At 43.5% G+C, this 4733-nt stretch overlaps 1 long non-coding RNA gene across 4 annotated transcripts; it reads right to left on the bottom strand.

Annotated features, from left to right (window-relative positions):
- On the bottom strand, window positions 1638-2998 carry LOC109717714. 4 transcript variants are annotated; one of them, XR_002218263.1, is made up of 6 exons: window positions 2798-2998; window positions 2618-2712; window positions 2435-2527; window positions 2236-2360; window positions 2055-2166; window positions 1638-1965 (listed from the first exon to the last, which is right to left on the bottom strand). It is a non-coding gene; the product is annotated as an uncharacterized LOC109717714 (long non-coding RNA). The 4 variants fall into 4 exon arrangements; XR_002218265.1 differs by lacking the exon at window positions 2435-2527 and having other exon boundaries at window positions 2236-2348; XR_002218264.1 differs by lacking the exon at window positions 2435-2527 and having other exon boundaries at window positions 2236-2351.

Here is a 4733-nt window from a genome sequence, read left to right on the forward strand (position 1 = left end):
CTTCACTCCTCCTTCTTCTTCTCCACTTTCTTTCTCTTCTTTTCCTTTCCTTTCTTTGTCTTCTTCTTCTCCTTCTTGTCTTCTAGAGAGAGAAAGAGAGAAGAGAGGGAGTGTGAGGGAGAGAATGAGAGAAATACCCCAAAACCCCTCATAACATAACTCATATATTGCATTTTTGCAAATAAACCCCTCAGCTTTCACTTTATTAAACTGCTTGAACTGGGCAGTTTTCGGGTTTGGGGACCGGTCTCCCTGACTTGGGACCGGTCCCAGAGAGCTCTCCCCGCGGGCAGCCAGGGCTACTGCGCGATGCAACCGGTCTCTCCTAGAGGGACCGGTCTCTCGGGGACCGGTCTCTCTCGCAGGGACCGGTTTCCGAGAGCTAGTTTTCTGGGACTTAGTCGATTTCCAGCCTTTCTCATTTCTCACGCGTTCGGGGACTGGTCTCTCCCACCAGGGACCGGTCCCTGAGAGCTCAAAAACTGCATTTTGCAGATTTTTGATTCTTTAGCTCTCGAAAACCTCCCGTAACGCACTTTTGATCATTTTAACACTTTCGAACTTTTCGAAGTGTACCATCCTCGCACTTTGGTCAATTTGACTAAAGTTCGATATTTATTTTTTAAATTTTCGGTATATTACAGGAAGCATACCCGGTACATGCACAGACCCGCCATACACCTGCAGTATATAAGGCGTCTACTAAATTATGTCAGGAAAGTACCGATTACAAAGAGATTCTAACATGATATCAAAGCAACACATAAACCACTAGTACTACTACTATTAGCAGAAAAGTAAGTATAAGTCTCAGAAACTCAACAAGAGATAGAAACCTAAAACTATAAATACATCAGTCTAAACCAACATATACATCACAGGGTCGCTCAAAACTATATATACAGAAATGGTAGTCTCTCTACATACGGTGCACATTACTCTCGTCAGCATCTCAAGGTAGCGAGGGGATCACCTAGAAGGACGTCACGCTATATCTAGCTAGACGCGACTCCCTTACCGCGATTCCTAGCCTCTCCCGTCGTGGCAGGCTCTGTAAAAACAACGACAAAAAGGGCCTGAGAACTATTAAACAATAGTTCCCAGTGGGTAAGCCGCCAGCCTGGGCGAATTACACCACTAGGCTCATAATGTACTAAAGGAAATGTAAGAACAGTTATAGCATGCTAGATATAACATAATTAGTGATGAACATATAACTATAACCTCAATGTATCAACTAATTAGAAGCAAATAAAGTGATTACTATAAGCATAAACATGTCATGTAAGTGAGTATTGTATACCAATTAGTGGTGATCCTTTATTACTGTCATTTAGTAATTTAATTTAAGTCACAAGGATCTACACGAGGTAGTCCAGCTTGCGCTGCACCTAATGGCCCTGTGGTAGTATGCACTCCTCACGGCAATCCACTTCGACACCCCGCACGGGCGAGCAATCTGCGTGTAGGCCAATTCTGAAGTGCCGGCTTGTGGGGAGCGACCCTCACAAGCATGTGCGAATGAGCACAATGGCAAGCAAACATAATCCATAGTCTAACAGTTTTAGATAATCATACTATAACATGTAAGATTCTCATTCTTGACCAATAGGTCAGAATCTAAACATATTGAAAAGGCTAATATCCACTGGATTCAACAAATTAAGGAAGTAATGCATATGTACCTATGTCATGTAAGGTCCAGATATTTAGACTAAGCATCATTACTATTACTCATGCTTCTATACACATTATAAAAGTTCCATTTCACTCAATAAACCAATGTGTTTATAGCATTCAATACCCGATATTGAGTACTTATTCATAAAGTTACACATCCAAGTAATTCTATAGTATCATATAGAACATAGGGGTTTCACTTGTTCTGGTAAGGTCAGACCCACCTACTACTTGATGATCCTTGTCGAACTTACTTTTGCAGGAAATCTGAAGCCTTCAATTCCCCTAACATAAAATCCGAAATCAACTAAGAGCTGACTTCTATACCAATGGTAAAACTTCACATAATTATAAAAAATAGACTAAATCCTCACCTAGGCTTAGACTGAAACTAAACCTCTGCTTAATTCAGGTTGAAGTACTCCCAAACTCAGTTTAATTCAGCCCAAAAAGGGCTCAATGTTCAGCCCAAAGTGATCTTCGTACCTGCTGCGAACTAGTTAGAAAACTGCATTGAAACAATTACCAGAACATCTAATTTCAGCAACCTCTCACCTTGCACATGGCTGTAGTTTGAACCCTTGCTTTGGTTCAGGTTCAGGTACTCACCTTAACCTCCAAAAGTTTCTAAATATCAACCAAGAACAATCCGATAGCCTTTGGCAAACCTGCTGGGAACACTACTCAAACAGTGTTAGTACACCTATGCGATTTCGTAGAATATGCTGGAATTCAGCTTGCATAGATTCCCAACCTGAATTCTCACATCCCTCTGGTTAAATTACATTCAAAATCAACTCATAAGATTGTAATACTTGTAATACTCCGTTTAAAGTGAAGATTCTAGCTGCTAAGAATACAAACTCCCAAAATCAGCATTCATACTTCATACTTATCACTTCTATCGCATCAATTATGCGTCTAAGCACTCAATTACCTTCTCACAGCTTTCGTAGTACCTTCCCCTAGCTTCGTATTGAAGCTCCACAGCCACAACCCCCTTCCCGAGCTGCCAAAATCTCTCCCCCACTCCTGCTGGTTACAAGAACTCAAAATCACACTTAACTCTATTATTAACACATCAAACTTAAATTAATTAAGTTGTTGCCATAGCAACCTTTCCTTCAGCTACTTGCTGCCAAGGAGTTGCGAAATCCACCCAAGACACCTTCTCCACCTTCTGTAATAGCTCATTGACCTCCCAAAGCAATCAGCATCAAAAGAGGAGAGGAACCTGGACCAAAACCCTTGATTCCACTTAGAGAGAGAACACTTCCTAGAGAGAGAAAGTAAGGGAGGTGTAAACCCTTGGTTCAGAGTCCCAGTAACTTTATCTAAAGGGCAGGGGTCGAGCTAGAGGCTTATAGATAAGCTAGAGAAGAGAAAAGACCAAATTAGGCCTGCTGCCACGCAGCTGCTGCCTCTGCTGCTGGTTGTACCGGTACAGCATCAATGTTGTACCGGTACAACAATGCAGAATGGCCAAATTTCGCAGGAGCAATGCACTTTCTCACTTCCTGCGTTCCAAACATCCTCAAACTCCTCCACAACCCTCTCTAAACCCTTAGAACATGTAGGATAGTTCCAAACACCATTCCCACACTCGAACTTTGCAGTTTGCGAAAGTTCAGTGTACGACACGACCACTAATATCAACTAACATATATGCACGAGGACCGACAATAGGTCACAAGGATGTCACGTCACGCATCGATATAGGAACTAGCCGTCAGCCACTAGCCGACAATTCCACCCCTCAAGATATACTGACCTCATAGGTCATCAGACGATAAGAGTCACGAAACCGACCAAGTAGGTCACAATAACGATGCAACAAGTCGACCAAATGGGTCATAGATATGAGATACAAGAACCGACTAACCAGGTCATAGATATCACATGTAGATAGAACTGCTCTACTCCTACTCATGATATTAGGCATGAAAACAATCGAGTAGAGTATAAAGGAAACAACATGGGCGCAAGGCTCAACATTATATATAGATATATATGCAAGATAACAACGAAAGAACAAGGGTAAGAAGATGTCACCGAGTGTGCACCACTGTACCTACTTCAGGTCGAAGTACCCACTTGTACAAATACCGTATTGGCCTTCCAACTGCGGAGAAAGTAACAACCAGACCTACGAAGGGTCCACCGGGTTAGAATCCAACCTATGAACAGAAAATGCTAACTCAAAATCCCCACCAACAACTCTACGGGAATCGGTTTTCCAAAACCAATTGCTGAACACGCCGGAAGTCACGGAAATCGCATCGGGACTCCGCCGACACCCACGAACTGTCTCGGAACTCATCGACTCGTGCTACGAGTCACCCGCTGCCACTAAACACCATTATTCATGGGACTTGGTAGCAAACACATCACCTCACATCGAAACGATTATTGTCGGATAATCGTTCGGATCCGGGTTCCCGGAAGTGTCAATTTCGAGACCGAAACCCACCGTAGCTCACCCGTCATTTCTGAACCCTCCAAACGACGTGGGTGACTAGACAACAAGGATCAGCGACATAACAATTTATCATGAGGCATCGTCGGAAGAATTCTGAACTGAGAACGCGTTCTGTCGGTGAATTTCGCCGAAAAACGCACCGAAAATCGACATTTGATTTTCGAAAAGGCTTGGGGCCTTGGCCAACCAGTCCAAAGGTTACCCGCTGCCCGCACACGCTGCCAACAGCAGCCACAAAATGTACAATTGCATAAAAACCCCCGCAACTACATAAAATCACACTATTTTATGTGATTTTCGGTGTTTTATGGCTCGACTGCGCAAACTGAGAGTATTCTAGCTAAGTTAAGACACCCGCTGATAGGTCTCGGTGTGTCGGAGGCTGTGCTCACACTTCGGAGCATGGCCGGCCACTGTGGCAAGCGCGGGAGTAACATGAAGTTCAACAAACCCTGCGCATTGAACCTAAAACACTTCTAATTCGCTTATCCGAGACCCGTTGACCCTAATTGAGGTGAGCACTGTGATCAGAACTGACCTACGATCACCGTGCTCACCTTCGGAGGCATCGAAA

This window comes from Ananas comosus, linkage group 11 (assembly GCF_001540865.1).
Source record: "Ananas comosus cultivar F153 linkage group 11, ASM154086v1, whole genome shotgun sequence".
Classification (NCBI taxonomy): domain Eukaryota; kingdom Viridiplantae; phylum Streptophyta; class Magnoliopsida; order Poales; family Bromeliaceae; genus Ananas; species Ananas comosus.